Here is a 24,104-nt window from a genome sequence, read left to right as displayed (position 1 = left end):
TTTCAAATAGCAAGTATCAGTAAAAGGAAGCATTAATAGAGTTGGGGGCTGAGAGTGCAGAAGAAAGCCTGGTAAGGAAACAGAAATGTATGTCAGTAGAAATAATGCAGAAGGACATTTCAAGCATAAGACTCAGCAGCTTTACAACAAAACATAGCTTTGCATTATCTGTTCACAGCAAGGAATAAGAACAAATGGCATGCTTTTTATTTCTGACTAAATTTCAATAGATTTGAGAGTTGCTTGTGTATTGTCTCTCTTATAGCTGCTTTGCACTTCATATGGCAGATGAGTTTGCCACTTCTCACTGCAGAGTTTGTAATAAACACTTATACGATCTCTGTAAATGTGTAGTAGTGTGTGGAACACAACTTCAGTTATGTCCTGTCTACTGCATATCCCCAAGTGTCTGTAAACACTGTTCTTCCTTTAAACATTTCAGGTCTTGTGCAGAGAAGCATGAAGGACAAGCACTAGAATTGTCTCTACAGCAGAATACCAGACATGAAACATTAGAATTGCTAGTACTCAGGCACCAGCTGAAGCCTCAAGGAAATGTTATTCCAGATGTAGAGACAAATTGCAGGGTGAGTAATTTGATTTCATTAATTGACATCCTGTTAGTGATATACATAGGTATAAATCACCATATCCCTACACATACCATTTTGAGGTTGATACAAAGTTGGTATGCTCTTTGTTTTTCTTGTGTGCTTTCAAGTCTTTCCTGACCTATGGCAACCCTAAGGTGAACTAATCAGAGGTGTTTTCTTAGCACGATTTGTTCAAATAGGGTTTGCCAGATAGGCTGGGGGAGTGACAGTGGATTTCCATAGCTAGCTGAGTAGAGATTTGAACCCTGGTCTTCAGAAGTACCATACTGGCTCTCAGAATATCATGAAGAAATTACTTTTCCACATTCAGCATTTTCAGGACAAAGTATCCTATGAATGGAGCCTCTTTTACAGAGATTCAAATCTTTCTGTCTCCTTGGTATTCTGTAATATTCTCCAGAATTACTCAAGTCCTCTTCTGGAAGTTGACCATAGAGTTGCCCTAGATAACATAGAAATTCCTAGAGAAAATATATTAATTAAATCCTCAAATAATCACATCTGCAAAAGTTGAACTCATAAATGTGGAGGGCCAACTGTACACACACAACCACACATATTATTCTGCGATTATTATACAATGCCCACTTGAGTAATATCACAAGAGCTCATTCCATGGCCTTCCTGAAATTACAGGAAATGGGACTTTATATAAAATATTCTGGAGCATAACATCCTTTGGTCCCTGCACAATGTGCACAGCTGGTCCAAAATATTTTTTCTGTTTGAGACACAGGATAGTATGGTGCTGTCTCATTCTATGCATAGTAGCCAATTATATTGGCAATTGAATTTTATTTCAGTATAATACTGGTCATTGTGTGGCATCACCTATTAAATAGTTGGGTAACATTGGGACAATCCATTTTGTTGGTGATCAAAGCATGGGTGAATCATATTTCTATAAGGTTGGGTGGTAAGGGGTCAGGTCAGGAGAGGTTAAGTAAATTTTGTAACTTTTAGAGGACATAATCTAATCTTTTCAATGTGCCAAAAAGACAGCAAAAAGAGATTTTTTGCACACTGTCTTTCCCCTTTTCTTTTGCTTGAACAAGGACAAAAATGTATAAAATGAGCAGCTGGTATACAGATCCCTTCAAAGGAAGTGAGAACAAAAAGTGTACATATTTGCAGAGCATCTCTTTTTTGTGTACGTCTTTCCATAAAGCTTGTGGCAGGACTCATCCATTTTCTGATTCTGAAACAGCTGAGAATATCGGTGGCTTTTAGATGTCTCAATGTTCATTCTCTGTTTTTTTTTAAGATAAAGGAATTCTCTGACATTTGCTTGGGGGAAAGGAATAAGATGAAACGATTATTTGTCAAATTTACAATTTTGACATCCCTTTTATCCATTTAGCACACATATCCTGTCCTATAAGGACATAATCAAGGTATTTTACTGACCAAAAAAAATAGTCAGGGGAAAGAAAGAGCAGAGTAGTAAAAATTAATACTATGTCTAACAGAGAAACAACCCTAACGGCAATGATTGGCTTATTACTCAGCCACCGTTGTTGAGAGTGACATTAATAAAACAAGATGGATGGCTTTTGCAATTACTTCAGGAAATATAATTGATTGCAGTGGTTAACTAATTACAAATAGGTTACTAGTTGTAAAAAAAAAAAAAGACAGAGACCCTTCCTTTAGGTAACAGGATATTAACAACAAAAAGACTCAGCTGGCTCTGAAGTTACAATGTAAGAAAAGCGTAGGGAGCACTTTGTTGCAGATGTTAATTTACATTTACTATCACAAGCAGAAGAGTGTAAGTAAGGAAGGTAAAACATGGAAACACCTGCTTGCCTGTTCTCCCATTCTCATTTATATTAGGCTTCTAAAAGCCTTAGTAAGGATCTTTAAGAAAAATCTGCACCAGGACTTGTTTCAGGAGAAAATCAATTACACACTTGCAAATACAACCCCCCCCCCCCACACACACTCACAATATCTCAAGAATGTGTGGGATTTGCCAACAATAGCCAGAAGGTGGTGATTATGCTTGTATAACCAACGTGTGAGTCTCCTGCGAGCTGCTTTGAGTTTCCTGTGGGAGAGATAAAGCGGGGTATAAATTTATTACACACACACATACATACATTATATACAGTATATACATATACATATACATATACATACACACACACACACACTCACACACATATCTATATCTATATATATCCTGTTACACAAATGGTTGTGCATATGTTCATTTTAGGGTTGCCATAAGTCAGAAATGACTTGAAAATACAGCTCAACAATGTTAAGGGCTTCTCTCCTAGGTAGACAAAGATCAATTATACGTAAGTAAGTAAGTAGACTTATCAAAAAATTGGGAGACTGTGATATTTGTTGCTGTTTTGTTTTTATTTTTGAATATGAAAATCACTGATGCCCTAGGCTATTTGTTCAATATTGGATTTTTTTCCAGCCTCAAATTTAAATTCTGAGATATACCGGAACAACACAGTATTTTTTACACTGGATTATATGGCAGTGTTGATCCAGCCAAAGTCTCAATCCACTACTGGATATCTGCTAAAAGTCTCTCTGATTTGATTTATTCCAAATATGAATGAAAATTTCCATTGCCTGTGTAGAAATATAAGTTAGATGAGAAGGGCCAAGCTGTGCCCCTTGTGATATATTTCATATGTTTTTATAATGCTTTGTTGAGAATTCTGCTCCTTTGGGAAACAAAAGATGATGAACTGAAGTGTTTTCACATTTTGTTATAATATAAATACTTATGAAGCAATACTTACAAACATTTCTGGAGCAAATATGAGAAATGTAGTAATCAATATTTTGAATGTGAATTACAAAATTTTGTGCATCACAACATCTCTATACACATAATAAAAGTGAAAATGTGTATGTGTGTATGTGGAGGAGTGTCACACAGACAGCCTCCCGCCTCCACAAACAACTATAGTTCCTGAGTACTGAGTACTGACACCAGTGGCCCTCCCTCCACTGACATGCAGGTTATAGTGAGCACCATGAACATGTAGCCCAAATCCTGCCAGTGTCCTCCACAAACACCATTCTGCCCCCCACCCAATTAAAAGCTTTCAGATGGGACAATGTCATCCTAGATGTTGTTTTTCCTCCAGAATGGACATCCCAGGGTTCCTTAATTTGCATGATCCCCCGCACATTGCCTCTACCTTAACCCTTTCCTACCCTTTCCTATGGTACACACTTAACAGAGGAACTGATCAGCAACTGAACAAGAGGTCTGGGGAGAATTCATCGTGATTTACAAGAGTTTGTACTTGACCTACATTAAGAGAGCACTGTTAACCCAAACAATGATGGATCTGGACCAAACGTGCTATGGATAATGGGACTTGCAGTACCTTCACTGATACTGTGATCCCCACCAACAATAGACTGGGACCAAACTTGGCACAGAGAAGCCCCATGATCAACTGAACATACTGCAGGGGTTAGTGGGAATGGACCTTGATTTTGGGAGTTATAATTCACCTACATCTAGAGAAATTGTGACCCCCACTGACAATGGACTGGGATCAAACTTGGCACAGAGAAGCCTCAGAATCAACTGAACATACTGCAGGGGTTTAGGGGAATGGACCTTGCTTTTGGGAATTGTTGTTCACCTGCATTCAGAAAGCACTGAACCCAGCTGATGTCAGATCTGGACCCAACTTGGCACACAGACCTAACATGGCCAACTATGCATACAGGTCTGGTTTGGAGGTGAATGACCTTGGATCTGGGAGTTGCAATCACCCTTATCCAGAGAGTCTGAACCCAGCCAGCAACAGATATGGACCAAACTTGGCACACAGACTCAACATGGCCAACTGCGAGTACTGGCAGGGTTTGGGGGTGATTGCCCCAGGAATCTGGGAGTTGTAGTCCACCCTAATCCAGACAGCACTGAATCCAGCCAATGGCAGACCTGTACCAAACTTCGGTGATATTATCCAACATCCCAAGACAAACAATGCCTTTTTCTATAAACCCGGGCACTGCAGGGTCCTGAAGTTTGTTGTACATAAACATATATTACACATCTTCTGATGACTACATTGAAATGATTCATTAAGGTAAAAAAGGAAGATGATTCACCCTTGACAGTTGAAGCTGAGTGGGATAAATTACTTGGGAACAACCTATTAGGACTTTTCTTAGCACTTTGAAAATTGCTCTTGACATTTATTTCTAATAACTGATAACACTGAGGAGGAGAGTATTCAGGTCTGCCATAAAGTAGCAAACATCTTGGTTTAATTATAATTTCTAATTTTCCTTACACCTTTTATTCAAAGATTTAATAACCTTTAATAAAGTATTCCATCACCTCGTGTCAGACGATAGGAGCATGCTTTCTGCCCTGTACATACCAAGATGTAAGAAATCTGGAGGACTTCAACCAAATTGCTCATGTTAAATTACATGTTAAAATGAATTATGTATAATTTGCATAAGTGAGAAGAGTACCAGGCTGAGGCTGGTGGAGATATTGTAGTTCTGCCTCTTATTGTAGAGTTTAGATGTGGCATTACTGCTTCTTCCTGTGTTGAATAACTGAGATCTCATTTTACATATATTATGATTCTACACAGTATTAATCCTAAGAAATATTGAGATCATCAACAAAAAAGGAGAACATACCATGGATTTTTGATGAAATGGTTTGGTATGCCCCATTGCTTTTACAATTTCTCCGATTGGTATTCCTTATCAGTTTATGCTGGCCAATACTGAGTACAATCTATTTGAAAATGTAACCCATATGAGTTATTGGTATGTTCCCTATGAGTTTTTGATTTAATGGGAAAACACCAAAAAGTGGCTGCACTTGTTGGTTGGGTTCAGAAAGAAAGGGAGAGCTGGAGCTGGAGAGAAATTGCAGTTGACAGGGCTATAAAGTAGGCCTTCTTCACCCAGACTTTTAGCAGTTTAAGATTTGTATCCAAAGGTGGCAATACAACTAAGTAGCACAGGGAGAAGACTCTTGCAATCAAGATCGGTAGTGGCACCTTCATTTGTGGTTATGTTTACAGTATTCAATTAAAGCTGAACTCCTAGAACCCAGAAATAGGCATAAAGCTCTCTTACCATTTCAGAAACAGTTCTTAAGATTTCAGGGCCCAATGCTTCCTAATGTTGTCACTGGGTGTGGATCCCAAGGATGTTGGGGGTTGGGTCTGGAGTTGTTTTTTTATAGGGGATGGTAGTAACATTCAATATGATGCTTTTAAGAACGGGGGAGTTTAAGTACAATAAAATCTCAGTATCCAAGGGGAGATACATTTTACCTGAAAATTGGATACAACCAAATACCATTAAATTGCCTGACTTCCAGTACCAATATACCATAGAATCACCCTGAAAGACCTAGACATTCCTATAAATATGCCATTTGTAGAATTTGCTAGGTTGCCCAGGCCAACTTTGTGGTAATGTTTGGGTGAACTTTACCACTGAAGTTTTTGGAAGACATAGCAAATTCCCAGACCATTTTCCCCCCAGATGCCGGCAAATGAAACTGCTGATACTGGCTTTGCAGCTACAAGATCTTACTGGGGCTGGGCTGTGGCGCAGGCTGTTGAGTAGCTGCAATAAATCACTGCAAAAAAGTGGGGAGGCGGCAAGTTTAACTAATTTACGACCTGGAATGAGGAAGTGCCGTCAGAGTGGATGATGAAGCAGCTGCTCCTCCCTGTGGCCAGAATCGAACATCCCCTCAGGAGAAGGTTAAATTGCCTCTGCATCTGTCTATCTCGGTCTCTGTTTGATGTGTTTATGGGCATTGAATGTTTGCCCTATGTGTGTATAATGTGATCCGCCCTGAGTCCCCTTCGGGGTGAGAAGGGCGGAATATAAATACTGTAAATAAATAAATAAATAAATACTGTACATTGCATAGTTGCTCAGAACATGTCTCCTTCATTGCATAACAAATTTTGAAATAACACAGCCCATGTTAACATATCACACAGTCCTAGATGACTATCCAATATTGCATTTTTGGGATTTGTACAACTAATAAGATTGTGGAGGTTACTTTCTTTGTAGCACTTGCCTTTTTATATTCCTGTAAAGTTGGTGTTTATTGCCGCAAGTGACCTCTTCTATATCCTGGCTTATTTATTTGTAAAACTGAATTGCACTAATATTGAGTTTTCACCAAGGTGCCTTCGTTTGTTTTGTCAGCTTTTGCCCAGCTGCTGGGTTTGGAAGAAGAAAAAGGGGCCAAACTACTTCCCCATGCGGTCTGGTTTGATAGCAGTTAAAAGCAGACAAAATGTTTTATTTCTATTCTAACATTTTTTGTCTGAACTGTTTATCTCTGCCATGTTCTACCTTCCAGAGAGGAAAAAAAATCATATTGGTACAAAAATAAAATAAAAATAATCATGATAGCCACAGTACTGGCATGCTGGCATATGGAAACACAGCTTAGCTGCTGGCTTCTGTAGTTTCTCTCTCCTGGGCACACGAACCATTCAGCCTACATTTAATTAACATTTAGAAATTTGTTTGAAGATGAAAAGCTCTCTGTTGGCGCTAAGTGCAACGATTATTGTTACTACCCACCACAGGTGTATGTAACACATGAGCAGCTGGGAAAAGGAGAATGTGACTGCAGAGCAGGTGATGATAGGCTCATGCCCATTGTGCATTTATGCAACATGCATTTCTTGATCTGTGAAATAGTCAATCCAGATTTCTGTTCTTCCTCTTTTAAAACCGTCAGACTACATTAGAGCTCTGATTGGGTGGGATTTATTGGTGTATTTCAAAGAAATAGGGCCTGAATACCTCGAAGGCACCAGCTCCTAGATGATCTTGGAAGAACGAAGGGTCAACTGTACTCATTTATAAGTTGACCTCATGTATAAGTCAAGGACAGATTTTGGGGCTATTATGTATGGATTTTGATATGACCCATGGATAAATCAAGGGTTTTTCCACAGAGAGGGGAAAGCACAAATGCTGCATCTCTCCACTCAGACAATAATAATACTCAAACAATAATAAAAAATAGAAGTGATGCCACAGTGGAGAGACCAAAAGGGGCTGGTGCTTCATTTAGGTCAGTGCTTCATTTATATTTTCCCAGGAATTGACTAAGGTCTCAACTTTTGCTACTCTACTCAAAAAAGGATATGGTCCTTTTTTTTTTAAAAAAAAAAAATAGAAGTTAAGACACGGTGTTCACATTGACCAATGGATAAGCTAATTCAGTTTTTGGGAGTTGATTATTTGACTAACATTTCTAGATGTATATATAGCATAAATGAATAAGGTATGAAGATAATGGTTCTGCCACAGACTTCTTTTTAATATGAAAGTTTTGGAGAGAATGGTCAAAAATTAGTGCACACTGTCACGACCCAGGCTGCAGAGCACCAATAACCATACACAGAGGCCAGAATCTATCTAATATCTTTATTGAAGGAATATATAAAGTTAATAAAAACAAGTGTAGAAAATAGTCCAGAATTAGACCTTTCAGGAAAGGTCAGAATTAGTCCAAAAAAGCAATGTCAAATAAGAAATATTAAGGTCCAAAGTTGTAATCCAATAACCGAAACACTCACTTTGCCAAGCAAAGTGAGGGGAGATGACAAGGTCCTTTAGTCCATAAAACTTGAGCGTGGCTAGGAAATAACTTGATACTTGAAACAAGGCTTGAACGTGGAACAAGGTAACTAAGAACAAGAACAAGGTCCGTGGAATAACTTGGTAAAATCCGTGAAACAAGGCAAGGATTGATCCTGGGAAACAAGGCAAGGTCCGCAGATAAACAAAGGCTGGGAAGCAAGGCGAAGGCTGGATAGCAAGGCAAGGCTTGGGCAGGAGCGAGGCTTGAATCGGAGCGCGCTGTCCAGACACAACTCGCTCCGTAGGCTGACGAATTGACTCCGCGAAGTTACTACGCGGGCAAAACACCTATATAGAGTCTAACTTTCTCACCGAAGCAGTTCTCTGGGAAACAGAAGCGAAAGCTAACCTCTGAGGCCAGATGTTAAACTCCTTAAAGATTCTCACGAGAAACAGTCTTAATTGGCCACATTCTTAGCTGCTATCCTCGCACTCCTGCGCGAAGCTGATTCCAAACTTCTCTGTTGTTTACAAAACTCCCGGCGCAAGAACACGGGAGAAGTAGGCTCTGGGCTTGTTTGACATACTTCTGGGAGACAACTTTCTTGCAGGTGCAAGGTTCCCAGATCTGCCTGGGAAAGATCTGGCTGAGAGGAATCCAGTTCAGACTGGAAAGGTAAAAAACCCAAGTTTTCCTCCTCATCAGGAATTACAATGTCCTGAGCAGGACTACAAGGCCCATGGGTCATCACACTATCCCCCTCCTCAAGGCCCCTCCCAAACTGGGGCCCTCTCCCCGAGGCGCGAGGTCGCGGCTTGGCGGGATAGGTCTGATGAAAGCGGCGGGTTAGATCAGGAGCATGGACTGTGGAGGCGTCTTCCCAAGAGCGTTCCTCAGGGCCAAAACCCACCCAGTCAATGAGATATTGTAGGCGGCGGCGATGAAAGCGAGAATCCAAAATGTCCTCAACCTCGAACTCCTCCTCCCCATTCATCAAAACAGGAGGGGGGGCCGGTTGGTCTGAATCAGGACGCACACCATCCGCCGGAAGGAGCAGGGAACGGTGAAACACTGGGTGGATGCGCATTGAACGCGGAAGTTGAAGTTTGAAAGTCACGGGGTTTAATTGCGCCACCACTGGATAGGGGCCAATGAAACGGGCATCTAACTTCCGGCAAGGGCGGTGGGAGGGCAGAAAGCGAGTGGACAGGAAAACCCGATCTCCTACCTTGATTTCGGGGCCCGGCTGGCGATGTTTGTCAGCGTGGCGTTTATAGTCCTCCTTGGCTTGGTCCAGTTGCTGGAGCAAAAGTTGTTGCACCGCTGTGAGTTCCTGCAGCCAATCCTCTGCTGCGGGAACTTCTGAAGTTTCAATGACAGGGGGGAAGAAACGTGGATGGAAGCCGTAGTTTGCAAAGAACGGCGTTTCTTTTGTAGAAGCTTGAACTCCATTGTTGTAGGCGAACTCAGACAGTGGTAACAGAGAAGCCCAATTGTCCTGTTGATAGTTTACATAACAGCGAAGATACTGCTCCAAAGTGGCATTGGTGCGCTCCGTTTGCCCATCTGTTTGGGGATGATGAGCTGAAGATAAGCGAGAGTCTATGCCCAATAGTTTTTGTAGTGCCTTCCAAAAACGAGAGGTGAATTGAGATCCACGGTCTGTGACTAAACTCTTGGGCAATCCATGTAGTCTGAAAACATGTTGAAGGAATAGATCTGCAGTCTCTTTGGCCGTGGGAAGACCTTCACAGGGAATGAAATGGGCTAACTTGGTGAAAAGGTCCACCACCACTAGGATCGTGGTGAATCCACAGGAAGGTGGTAGGTCAGTGATGAAATCCGCAGAAATTATTTCCCATGGCCGAGATGGGGTAGGAAGGGGATGCAGAAGCCCTGAGGGCTTCTCCCTTCTTATCTTGGAGCGCTGGCATACTGGGCAGGTGTTGACATATTTTTCCACATCTTTGCGGATCTTGGGCCACCAAAAATCCCTTAGGATCAGATGCATGGTTTTAAATAGTCCGAAATGCCCTGCTGGTTTGCAGTCATGACACAGACGAAGCGCTTTCTCCCTGCCCGGTCCGGGTGGGATATAAACATGATTTCTATAGCATAGCAGTCCATCTTTAAGCGAAAAGGGAAAATGCAGACCTTGGCGAAGTTGGTCCTGCGCCCAGGCATCTGCTTGCTGACTAGCCCGGATTTCTTGAGCACAGATGGGTCCTGGAGTAGGGGAAGTTGAACCAATGGGAATGGATTTGGTGTTCCCCACCGTGAGCGTGGCAAAGTTCTCGGGTTGTAGCAGTTGGGATTCAAAGGTCTCCTTGCGTCCTGCAACGTATTCCGGTTTACGTGACAGGGCGTCTGCTTGCTTGGTTTGGGCTGGGGTCACATAATGGATCTGGAAGTTGAAACGTTCAAAGAATAAAGCCCAACGTTGCTGCCTCTGATTTAGTTTGCGGGCAGTTCTTAGATGTTCTAGATTACGATGATCAGTGTGGACTTCAATGGGAAATTTGGCCCCCTCTAGCCAATGTCTCCAAGTTTCAAAGGCTGCCTTTATGGCCAGTAGTTCTTTTTCCCAAATGGTGTAATTTCTCTCTGGTGTGGTTAGTTGACGAGAGTAAAAGGCACAGGGATGGAGGTGATCTCCCACTGGTTGTAAGAGTACAGCCCCAATTGCCACATCAGAGGCGTCCGCTTGCACAACAAAAGGGGTTCCAGGATTTGGGTGCTGTAGAATTGGCTGGGAGGTGAATAGTTTCTTTAGTTGCTGGAACCCTTTCTCTGCTTGATCAGTCCAGCGGAAAGGCTGCTTTCCACGGATGCAGCTAGTGATGGGGTCGGACCAGCGGGCAAAATCTGGAATGAACTTGCGGTAATAGTTCGCGAACCCCAAGAAACGCTGCACCTCTTTCTTGTTAGTTGGCGCCCGCCATTCCAATACTGCTGAAACCTTGGCTGGATCCATGGAAAGCCCTAGAGGCGAGATGCGGTAACCAAGGAAATCTACCTCTTGTAGATCAAAGGCGCATTTTTCCAGCTTGGCATAAAGTCCATGATCCCGCAATCGTTGTAACACCATTTTGACGTGGTTCTCATGTTCTGATTGTGATCTAGAAAACACCAAAAAATCGTCCAGGTAAATTATCAAGAACCTGTCTAGATAGTCCTGAAAAATGTCATTGACAAAATGCTGGAACGTTGCGGGAGCTCCGCATAAACCGAAATTCATAACTCGGGACTCGAATAATCCGAATTTGGTCTGGAAGGCGGTCTTCCACTCGTCCCCTTCCCTGATGCGAACTAAGTTGTAAGCCCCCCGAAGATCCAGCTTGGTGTAAACCTTGGCTCCTCGAAGCCGATCCAGTAGATCCGAGATTAAGGGCAGGGGATAGCTGTTCCGCTTGGTGATATTGTTCAATGCTCTGTAGTCCACCACCAAGCGTAGTTCCCCTGACTTCTTCTTCACAAACATCACTGGGGAGGCGGCTGGAGATTGAGAGGGTCTGATGAATCCCTTGCGAAGGTTTGTCTCTAGGAATTCCCTGAGAGCTTCTTGCTCTGGTTCAGTCAGGGAGTAGAGATGCCCTCGCGGAATCGGGGCCCCCTCCACCAAGTCAATGGCACAGTCATAAGGTCTATGTGGGGGTAATTTTTCGGCTTCTTTCTCATTGAATACATCCCAATACTCGGAGTACTTCTTTGGCAAGGTGATGATGGGCTCGGTGTCTGTGGCATGGCATACCTTGGCTACGAGGCAATGGTTTTGGCAGTACGGTGAAGCAAACTGCAGTTCTCTGTTGGACCAGGAGATGTTAGGGTCGTGGAGAGTCAGCCATGGAATTCCCAAAATCACAGGAAAATGGGGAACCTCGGTAACAAAGAAGGAAATCTCTTCCATATGTTCCCTTATCCACATCCTGGTGGGTTCCGACCACTGACTTACGGGGCCCGTCTTGAGGGGGCGGCCGTCTATGGCTTGCACCACACGGGCATTCTTGAAATCATGATATTGTAATCCTAGAGAGTCGGCATACTCTCTATCGATGAAATTGTTGGTAGCTCCAGAGTCTATCATAGCGTGGATCATGACGGGTCCCCTTTTTGCTGACCATAAAGTGACCACGAGAAGGAACAGGACCCCGGTTGGCGGCTCTTGGATGGATTTTTTGACCGGGTTGGCGAGCCTCTCTACACCCGGTCGTTGGCTTCCCCCGCCGGCTGTGTGCCAGTCGGCTCAGACGCCTTCGTCTCCGTGGAGGACGCCGCCGCAAGACGGGCGGCCGGCTTCCCTTTGGCTGGGCACTCTCTGGCGAAGTGGCCCCCGTTCCCGCAGTACCAGCAGAGGTTTAAGCGTTGACGACGGGCCTTCTCGGCGGCATCTAGTCTGGGACGCACATTGCCCAACTGCATCGGCACCTCCTCGCCTCCTCTGGGGTATGGGGTTGGCGGTGGGGGTCTCCACACTGGTCGTGGCTGAACGCTGGCGGGAGCGGGGGGTTTTGCCCCGGCTCTACTGCCCTGGCCTCGAACCCACTGTTTCCTGTTGGCAATCATGACTTCAGCCCGTAAACATTGATCAATGAGTGCCTCGAGGGTCTGGGGAGGGTCCACCTTGGAGATTTCTTCCAGCATTTCAATGTTGAGACCCTCCCGGAATTGTCCTCTGAGGGCTACATCGTTCCAGCCGGTGTTGTGGGCCAGCACTCGGAACTCGGCTATATACTGAGACATAGGTCTGTCTCCTTGGAAAAGGCGACGGAGTTTGTGACCGGCTGCCTCCAAATTGTCCTCGATCCCCCAAGTCTCCTTGAGGTGGTCCAAGAAGTGTTGCGCTGATCTTAGGTGTGGAGAGGCTTGATCGTACAGTGCCGTCGCCCAATTGGCCGCTGGCCCGTCTAGAAGACTGTAAACCCACGCCACTTTGATGTCTTCTTGGGGAAACTCGGCATCTCGGGCCTCTAGATAAGCTTGACATTGGCGACGGAAAACATGAACCTTAGAAGCTTCTCCAGTAAACTTGGTGGGCAACGCCATGGCCGGGAGGCGGACTCCGCGCTCCCGCAAGCCCTTTATTTCTCCATCCTGGGCGTTGAGTCTGTCGCGGATGCGATCCACCTCTTCCTTGTCGATGGTGTAGGTAATCGGCTGGCCGCTCGGTCCAGGTACGGCTCCGGTGGACATTCTGGCCGAGGTTAATTGGTGCTTAGGGTGGCGGAGTCAAACTGTCACGACCCAGGCTGCAGAGCACCAATAACCATACACAGAGGCCAGAATCTATCTAATATCTTTATTGAAGGAATATATAAAGTTAATAAAAACAAGTGTAGAAAATAGTCCAGAATTAGACCTTTCAGGAAAGGTCAGAATTAGTCCAAAAAAGCAATGTCAAATAAGAAATATTAAGGTCCAAAGTTGTAATCCAATAACCGAAACACTCACTTTGCCAAGCAAAGTGAGGGGAGATGACAAGGTCCTTTAGTCCATAAAACTTGAGCGTGGCTAGGAAATAACTTGATACTTGAAACAAGGCTTGAACGTGGAACAAGGTAACTAAGAACAAGAACAAGGTCCGTGGAATAACTTGGTAAAATCCGTGAAACAAGGCAAGGATTGATCCTGGGAAACAAGGCAAGGTCCGCAGATAAACAAAGGCTGGGAAGCAAGGCGAAGGCTGGATAGCAAGGCAAGGCTTGGGCAGGAGCGAGGCTTGAATCGGAGCGCGCTGTCCAGACACAACTCGCTCCGTAGGCTGACGAATTGACTCCGCGAAGTTACTACGCGGGCAAAACACCTATATAGAGTCTAACTTTCTCACCGAAGCAGTTCTCTGGGAAACAGAAGCGAAAGCTAACCTCTGAGGCCAGATGTTAAACTCCTTAAAGATTCTCACGAGAAACAGTCTTAATTGGCCACATTCTTAGCTGCTATCCTCGCACTCCTGCGCGAAGCTGATTCCAAACTTCTCTGTTGTTTACAAAACTCCCGGCGCAAGAACACGGGAGAAGTAGGCTCTGGGCTTGTTTGACATACTTCTGGGAGACAACTTTCTTGCAGGTGCAAGGTTCCCAGATCTGCCTGGGAAAGATCTGGCTGAGAGGAATCCAGTTCAGACTGGAAAGGTAAAAAACCCAAGTTTTCCTCCTCATCAGGAATTACAATGTCCTGAGCAGGACTACAAGGCCCATGGGTCATCACACACATTTATTGATGGAAGCCTCTTGACATTGTGATGACCAAGGTAGCTTGTAAAACAAAGGTCTTCATTGTAAGTGCTGATAGTTACAGTTTAACACTAAAGAATTAGCTTCTTATTTGTATCCTGTAGTTGTATATAAACAGTAGGGTTTATTAGTATATAATCACAGAAATGTAATTATTGCATTGCTGTAAATCTGGACTATTAAAATGCCACCAACGAATATTCAAACATTCTGCTAATTTGCCATTGTGAGCCAGTGTGTAAATCCAAACCACAGTTACTCAAACTATCAAGCTGGTTTTGCCAGAGGAAAATGGAATTAAACAGAAAGAAAGGTATGTGTATGTGTGTGTGTGTTGTGGGGGGGGGGAGGGGGGAGATTACTGGCAGTATAGAAATCACTTGCCTCGTGCTCAGCTTCAGTGCAATGAATGCCCAAGGTACCATCCATCAATGTGTTATGCAGTGACTGGGGGCTAGGAAAAATGGATTTTAACATGGACATATTCCCGAATTCAATCATGAAAGGGCAGCTGGTTGTAACAATCATTACATCTGGAAGACTGGCTCAGGGACTTGTAATGGGAACTAACTTTCCCCACTCTTAGAAGAAGGGATTTGAATTCCTATTTAATCAACAGCTATTGCCCTTCCCTATTAAAAAACTTCAAATGGTCCAATCGCACTTCTTGATCCCAGTTTCCAATGAAATATAAGACTATGCTCCCAAGAAAGAGAAGTGCTTTGCACATGGTTAATGCTACCTTGGGGCCTGTTAATAGACTTCTAGACTGAATGGGTTTCATTACATTCCCATACTGTATAAAACAGTTATTAACGACTGCTTTGCACGGGAGCATCGGAAGGATCTCAAGGTAATGCTGGGCCATTAAAGTACCTGTCCCTTTATAAAGCTGTTACATTGCTGGCAGTTGTCTGCTCCTTGTGTCATCAGTCAGGCATTCACCCAGATGTGGGAGAAGCAGACCCACCATAAAACTGCCAGTTTTTCATCACCTGGAGGCTGCCTGAACTTGCCATCTTGGAAGTAATGGAGGAAGACGTAGAATCAGTGATGACTGCTCAGTTTAATCTTTGTGTATAGAGGGCAAGTGAGGTTGTGAACATCTCTACCCACTTTAGTGTCCATTTAACCTCCAAATGGAGCTTTAAAATGTCACTGTTTGGATTACAATCCCAACGAACCTCAACCAGCATGATTTTGTTAAAAATAGTAAAATATTTCCAAGTTCTGATCTGGGTCAGCTCTATAGTTCGGCAGAGTAAGACAAGTGCCTCAGGGCCCTCTACGCAGGCCAAAAATTCAAGAGGAATTTGGATTTTAAATCCCACTTCCTCTTGGGATGGAATCCTCACAGCTGGCCCAGGATATTGCAAGGGGGTGTCTAGATGCTCTCCCGTGCTGATCTTAGATAAGTACGGGTGGGCAAGGGCACTGCCAGTCCCCCCTTCCCTTCCCCTCCATTTCCCCCTGTACTTACGTATCCGACAAGGCTTGAAGCCTTTCTCTCCCCCTCCTTTGAAATAGCCGAAGGAGGGCTTTTGGGTATGGGAGGAGGGATTTCCCTCCAAGGTCCTTTGTTGATTCTTCCAGGGAAAAGGGAGAGGGGGACAAGGCTCTAGGCTTTCATCAGAGGCTTCCTCCAAAAGGGGGGACACAGAGGGAATCTATAGGGGGAGGGAGATACACAGGATTATAGGGCATCCCTTTAACACGTGTTTTCCAGCCCTTAATCCGATTCCTCCTGATTCCTCCCACATTATGGCTAAACATTTTTAACCACCCCCTTAAATCCATTTAACTTGGGTTATAATGCTTGTGTAGAAGGGCCCTCAGGTAGAAGATGCTGTGGAATGGAGTGAGGATTGAGGCGGCAGCAGCCCACTAGCATTTTTCTTCTGAATTTTCTCACGGTGCTTCTTGACATGCAAAGTTGTATCTTCTCCTCTGGCCAGGTGTCTTCAGCTGCAGTGAACAGCACTATCCTATCACAGGCTGGACCTATACTGCCCTATATCCCAGGATCTGATCCCAGATTATCTGCTTTGAACTGGATTATATGAGTCTATACTGTCATGTATTCCAGTTCAAAGCAGATAATCTGGCATCAGAAACTGGATTATATGGCAGTGTAGATGGAGTCTAAGTAAAATTGGAATGGGTGCCATTTTGATATTCATCTCAGGCAGCAAAGTGTCTTGGGTTAACACTGTGAGAACTTTCCTCTCATTTCTGTTTCACCACTGAGTGAAACCATTTGGGACTCTCTTTCTCTAGAAAACCATACTCAAAAACTACATTCTACATCCAAAGGTTTCCTAGCTTCCTGACTTTCCTTTTAGAATTCTTTAGAGTTGAGAAATATAGTGTCTATGCCAAATACATCCAACTTCAGGAGGTCATGGTGGTTTCTAGGGTCCTGAGGTTTTCTATCACATGATTAATAGGATCTGATGCATATGCACACAGGTCCTGTGGGTTATGATTCAGTTATTCGGGAAAGGTCTTGGTTTAATATGGTGGGATGTTTGGAAAATATATCATTTTTGCACAGCAGTTCAAAGAATCCCATAGGGAGTAGGTTCACAAGTTCAAGCTCTGTTCTGGGACCTCTTCACATTATACAGTTATGACACTATGATACCACTTGAACTTCCATGGCTGCATTGTACAGAATCTTGGGGCTTGTAGGTTGATAAGGTGCTAGAACTCTTTAAATGAAAATTCTCAATATATCTGCCCAATCATAGCAAAATAATTGTATGGTGTAAAAGGGTGTGTTCCTCCTATGGGAACACAACTATATCACCAAGTCTGTGGAGCAGGAAGTTGGGTGCGTGTGTGAAATTCTTCTATTGCAGTATGCTGGGATTGGGACAGAAAAAAAGCAAACCGTGTATTACAAAGCCACCACTCTGAACAGCTTAGAGTGGTGGCTACAATATCTTTTTGAATATTTGTTTTGATTCTTTCATGAACGAACTGGTATCTTTTACCAATAAAAGATGTCTAAAATTATTTTGATATGATGCTTACATAGTAATTTGTATTTTTAAAATAATTTCTGGCTATTCATTTCTGGCTAATAGAGGCATTTCCTTCCACCAAATAGAGGCAAATCGAGGCATATCCTTACACCAAATTTTACAGTCTGCAACAACAAACAGTAGCTATTGGTTAAGAAGGCTAAGTAAATAATATATAGAAGAATCAATGTTATAATAAAGAAATCATAAGAGTTACAAATTCCAGCTTAAATTGCAATTTTGTGTAAGGTGGTCAAATTGTCATCCCTGTGCAGCAATGCACTCGGCTCGCCTTGTTGAAACACAGTGTTGCAAATGTTTCTCTTGTAATTTTGCAGCACTTTCCTACCATTAGAATCTTAAGCCTGTTAAAGGTGCATAAAAAATTCTAGAATTATAGAATGTTGATAGTATTCATATTCGTATTGGGTGGGTGGGTGGGTGGGGGAAATGCATCCTGTATATGTCTCCATCCTGCTCCTATGATTTGCTATTTGAACTCTCACCATGAAATAAAGATACCAGTCATAAGAAAATGGATCTAAAGGACCATTTTCTGACCTATTTATTGAAAAAACTTGTAATAAATAAAAGAGAGAAAATATGTAAAATGCAAAATGTAACTCATGGGTTAATGGCCACCTAGTGAGTAGACTTGTGCATATCGGGTGAAGTGCTATCCGTTTCTGCGTGCTGGATACTGGAAGCCCCCCATATTCGTTTTCCAGCACCTTCCACAAATGGGCTCGCTGCCAAATTGGCATTTTCATTCTGCATCTGAAAAAGTGTCTCTTTTTGGCCCATTGGCGGCAATGGGGAACTTACAAGACTCCCCTTTCCCCTGGAAGTCTTTCCTTTCTTCCCTGGGTGTCAGCAACAGGATTAAGAAAGCACCCTATCCAGCCCATTGGGGGGGGGGACTTCCCACAGGCTTCCTTTTCATATCCTTCATTAAGACCTGGATTAAAAATGCATCAGAGTGACTACTCTTAAGTTTCTGGATCCTTCCTCTTCTGTTTGTAGATGAGGAGACCAGGTTTAATGCTTTTTAAAGTTGTTCTACTCTACTTGAGAGGCAGACATGCACACTTTCTTTTCTCCCAGCACCACCAGCAGCACACCAAACAGCTTTCCAAGACATTTTAAGGAGGGCCAGGGAAGGAAGAGATGATGACCTGGAGCTCAGTGGTGCTATCCTCTGTGGACTACCTTAAAAATCCCCTCTCTTGCCTGCAAGGCTGCAATCTCCTTTCTGCTTGGGGTTTTGTTTTTTTAAAGCTGTTTCTACTTTCTACTCTAGAGGAGAGGCAGGCTTCTCTTTCTGTTTGCTGTGATCAGGATTAATAATATTTATTATCTTTTAGAAGTATTTTCTGAAGGAGGGGAAGGGAAGAAGAAAAAGAAGCTAAAAGGATGAAAGTCCCCCAAACGCATGCACATCCCACCCACTGTCCCTCAGGTCCTCAAATCCCAGTCAGTCCTACTAAATAAAAAGAATCAGCAAAATAAAGGGAAACCAAAAAGATTCAATTGTGATGCCGAATAGGGGAGGAGGAGCCGAGACCAGCTTCTATTTGCTTTCATTGCAGGTGGGTTTTCATACCCACAGAGCCCTTACCATTATGGGTCCCCAGAGGTACCGAAGGAAACAGAATACAGAACTCTGTGAGCCTTGTCCCTGGGCCAGGTATTACTCCCTCTGACCACCACCAAGGACATGCATGCACCAAGGATCTCAAAGGACAACCAAAAATGCATCTCTCAGCCAATCATAGCTGGAAGGCCATCCTGAGAATGCTCTCTCCCAAACTACAGAGTTTTAAAGAGTGGGAACCTTCAATCCAGCCCCAAGGGTAACTCCCATTTTATGAAAACTTAAGGAGACTTTTGTGGGAGTCCACCGGTGCCACAGTGCCTACCAGGTGGGGGCTCTGTCTCCGAAACAGGCTGGAAGCGTCCTTGGGTGCTTGATTGGTCTATGTGGTGAGGTCCTGGTTCATCTTGGGTAGATGACATTCTCCCAGCCTCAGAGGATGATACACTTCCTCTGAACAAGTCTAGCCAAGGAAATCTCATGATAAGTTTGCCTTAGAGTCACCATAAGTTAGAAACAACTTGAAAGTACACAGCAACAAAAACAAGAATATATTTCAAACAAGACCACAAGATATGAGGAAAGCAGGTCTTGGGAGGATGAGAGGCCATCAATCTTAAAAAGTCCTATTTCTCTTTCAAAGTACTTCTGCACTTTCTCACCCAAATCTCACTGGAGTGCTTCAGACTTGATGACTAACACCACAGAATCTTACAAGAAGCCTTGTGCATTTCTTTCTATGGGCCTGCTCCAGAAGATTTATCATGTACATGTTAGAGGTTGCTGAACAGAGAATTGTTAAACCCAGCTAGCATAAAAGAGCTACAGTGAATAGATTTTATAACAAAGGAAAGAACAAGCTCATGTTTAATTAGGGACGACCCTACTTTAAATAGCATGAAGCCACTGGGGAGACAAAATACTAGGATTAGATGCACTGTGGAGTCAAACAGCAAAGTCTCCTTGGGCAGCATTACACAGAAAAATGCTACCAAAATAAAAACTCAACCAATTTTGCACTGTTCATTTATTCATGCACTTTAAACAATCAGAAGCTTTTCTGAAAATATTTGCCCAAGGCAACTTAGCAAATAAATAACAATTAAAAGCACACCATGCTAAATCCATTCAGTAGCTAACAGCAAAGAAGATCATTAAAATGATTTAAATCCCAAACTCCAACAGTATTCACCTGAAAGCTAAAGGACCTGTGATGAAGGGCTCAGAGTGGGGCAACTGTCAGACAGAGAACTTCACAGAACAGAGAAAAATCTTGCCATTTTTCTTGGTAACCTACTTGTGCATCTAAAGCTATTTTTTTATGAAATCCAGCTGTTCCTACCCTTTGAGGAGCCCACATATTGTTGAACTACAATTCCAAAATCCTAGATTGATTGGCGATTAAAGTTTCACTTCATTGACAGTCTTCCAACAAGTATTAACTAGGTTTACTTAGAGGCCCTTTTATACATTATCCCAAAGGTCATAAAAGACACTTTGAGACCAGAACCACCCCGTTTGCTTCTTGAGGCCAAGAGAATGATGGTGTCTCTGTCCATTGGGATACAAATCCTCACAGAAATTGTAATACTTATTGCAAACTTGCAAGTCATAGAGATATTTTCTGTAAAGATATATTAAAAATAGAGAACACATTAAATCAAGGGCAAAGAGAATACAACAAAGGAAAAAAAAGCACAAGAGAGTGAAGAAAGAGAAAAACAATATGTATTGATCTGACAATAATAATAATAATAATAATAATAATAATAATAATAATAATAATAATAATAATACATTTTATTTATATTCCGCTTTATCTCCCTGGAGAGACTCAGAGAAGATTACAGTACATATAAGGCAAACATTCAATGCTTTTTTACACAATGTCATAATAAGCCTTTATTTGACATAATAAGCCATATAATACAATACACAAACAAGGTGAATGCCTTTCCCTTTTCATGTTCGGTGTCTGGAGGTGATGCTCAATTCCAGCCATGGAGATGTGCTCTTGTTCCATTTTTCCATGCTGAGGAGTTTGTTGTCCATAGACATCTCTGATCGTGTTTTTGCTGGCATGTCTGCATGGGGCGTCCTTTTACCTTCCCACCGAGGCTGTACCTATTGATCTACTTGCATTGCATGCTTTTGAACATGTAAAAGGTTGGCAGAAGCTAGGGCTGACAGATGGGACCTCACCCTGACTCGTGGCTAAGAACTGCTAACCCTCCAGTGAGCAGCTTTTCCTGCAGCTAGTGATTTAACCCACTGCACCATCGCAGCCCTACTATCCTACCAATTACGCTATATATTAATACGTATTATACCATTACTTCTCCAAGCTGATCACTATTAATCTACTTCTTCTAAAGCAAAACTATTAGTAGTTAAACCTACAGTTAACATATTATTCATCCAGAAAAAGACAAAGATTCGCAGTCTGCTAATACAATAAATTTTATTAGAAAAATTGGTTTTCCTAATAAAATTACTTTTTTTAAGGAGGTATTTTCCATTAACTTCAGGAGAGTTTGTAGGCATTGTTCTTGTGCAAATTGCATGAATTGTACACATTGCAGAGCTAAACCACAATAGCTGATCCCTGATTATATGCATTTTCATAAATTGTAAGCCATCAGATGGGTTGTCTGCATCTTTTTGATTTTTCAGCCAAGCCTCCTTTGTTTGTACTCATTCTCCCTCTCTATTTTGTTTCACAATGGGAAGACACACTGAGTTTGCACATAGGCTCAGCAGGAGCCTGTCTTATTTTAAAAAAATAATATAATAAGAAGGCTATGGCATGGTACAATAATTTTATGGTTGGACTAGGGGCACAATTACACTGACCTGTTATCCTGTAAGGTGGGGGAGGGCAAATCAGTTTCATGGCAGCTATAAAACATATGGAGATTATTTGGATTAATGCAGGCTAAAGCTGCTTAATGTGGCCTTGGACCATGTTAACAAAAATCACAGATTGCTTTGAATTCTCCCCAAGAATTAAAAAAAATGACAACTTTAGTCTTGTAGTAAACAGTTGGCTGGTTCTGCAATGGAGCCAACTGCAATTGTTTACAAGACCATGGTTACTATTGATCACTCATCACCTGATGTGATGCTAACCAGAACATTGAGGCAATTGGGGAAGGGAGGGCAGAAAAGGAGGGGACAATTCATCATCCTCTCTTCCTGCATTATTTCCACCACCCTGGTCAATGTCACTCCAAATGACAAGTGTCCAGCACTACACTACTACTACTACTACTACTACTACTACTACTACTTATTTATATCTCATCCTATCTCCCCAAAGGGACTCAGGGCGGTGAACTAGCCATGTTACATCTGCCATGAATGGGAGGCATATTGGTAAGGTGGCCATTAAGCCGTGCCAGACTAGGTTCAGCATCACTGGACAATTATGTCTGCCTCTGCAGTGAACAGGGTGTGTGGAGTCAAAACTAGCCCAGGCTGAGATGGAATTTGGCACTCCAGAATGTCCCTGGGATCCATATAGAGCCACCAAAGTTTGATCTCTAATCAATAATAGAGACTCACTGGGTGACTTGGACTGATCATAGTCCACAGTCCTGAAGCATCCACATTATTCTACCAAATGATAGGACCAAACCTTAGATGATACTGAGTCAAATGGATCAACCTTTTACAGCTTCAACATTTAACTCCAAAACCCTCCTTTTTCTACTACACCTTCTTACAGAAAAAACTAAAGTGCATATATAATCTCTCATGTGGAATGAGAAACATTAGACTAAAGCCACTGCAGGCAAAAAAGAAAAGAAAAGAAAAGAAATGAACTCCCCTCTCTTTCTTGTTGCCTGTCTTTTGGTGTAAGACTGCAAATGTCAGAGAAATCAGACTGAGTCTTTGGAGGCAGATGATTGATGGGTTGGGTTGGAGCTGTTGACCCAAAGGAGCTCACATGCCTTTAATAACTGATTGGCAGGGCACAACACCCTGCTTCAGGTCAGAAGTTAGTCAGCTTATTGATGTGAGGATGTGTTATGAATATCAAAGATTCCATATGTTGAAGAGAAAATAAATAGAGGGCTCTTGCTTACATGCTTTTAAGAGTAAAGGATACCCAGGTAATTAGAGGGTAGGTTCTTGTGTCTTCCACAACCAAGTGATAACTTCTCTCCAAAATTGTACCTCTTCATAAAGCAGTAGGTTGTAGTAGTCATAATGGGTTGGGATGATGATAATTTATATCCTACATTCCTCTCAACAATGGGACTTGAGGTCTCTAACAACATATTAAAAATAATTCAAGTTAAACACAACACAAAAATCAGAATAAAAATGTAAATATATGATTAAAAGTTAATTAAATGATTTGTACATTAAATCATTAAACATTAAAAATATTAAAATGCATTAAAACCCTTTCAAAAGTTTCCAGAACACTACCACATAGCATTGATAACCCAACCCTCGTCTATTTGTAAAGACCTGATGAAGCAAATGTGTTTATCTCCCGACATAAGGAGATAAACACAGGGAGGGAGTTCAAAAGTTTGGGAGCAGCCACTTGTATGTCCTCTCTGTTGTTTCCACCAAACAGGTCAGAGAAGGTAGTGGGACAGAGATAAGAGCTTCTTCAGGAGTGGCCAGAATGGAGATTCAAACCTTGAAGTTCAATGCTCAGAATTATGATAGGATGAGATTTCAATCATCTAGGCCAAAGTATCAAAGGTATTTTCTGTATGGAGTGGTCTAATACTCTGTGTATCTGGCAGATGATAATGATAGTGGGCATATTATATTTTTATATGATTTTATATATTCTGTTTTGCTTTTCTTCCTAGAAAACTGGCTCAAATCAATTAAAATGTATTGCTTAGATAGAAGGCACAAATGGGGCCCCTCCCTAGGACTGAATCTGGGGAAATCACAAAGATCAACACATCCAACTGCAAAAGATGAGCCTCACCTTGGGAAAAACACCTTCACAAGTCTCTTGCTAGTTAAGTCGAAATTAAATAAAATTAATTAAAAGCAAACAAATAAGCAAACAAACTG

General features: G+C 42.4%; 1 long non-coding RNA gene across 3 annotated transcripts in view; it reads left to right on the top strand.

The window, feature by feature from the left end:
- The window catches only part of LOC103279855 (uncharacterized), a 119,729-nt gene that overhangs the window by 15,489 nt on the left and 80,136 nt on the right, over positions 1 to 24,104 (top strand). For all 3 annotated transcript variants that reach the window (XR_010002151.1, XR_010002152.1, XR_507025.3), the window contains exon 3: positions 443 to 587. This is a non-coding gene — a long non-coding RNA (uncharacterized LOC103279855). The remainder of the gene's footprint in view (positions 1 to 442; positions 588 to 24,104) is intronic.

The sequence above is a fragment of the Anolis carolinensis genome, chromosome 1 (assembly GCF_035594765.1).
Source record: "Anolis carolinensis isolate JA03-04 chromosome 1, rAnoCar3.1.pri, whole genome shotgun sequence".
Lineage (NCBI taxonomy): Eukaryota > Metazoa > Chordata > Lepidosauria > Squamata > Dactyloidae > Anolis > Anolis carolinensis.
This window is presented reverse-complemented; position numbering and strand designations above follow the sequence as displayed.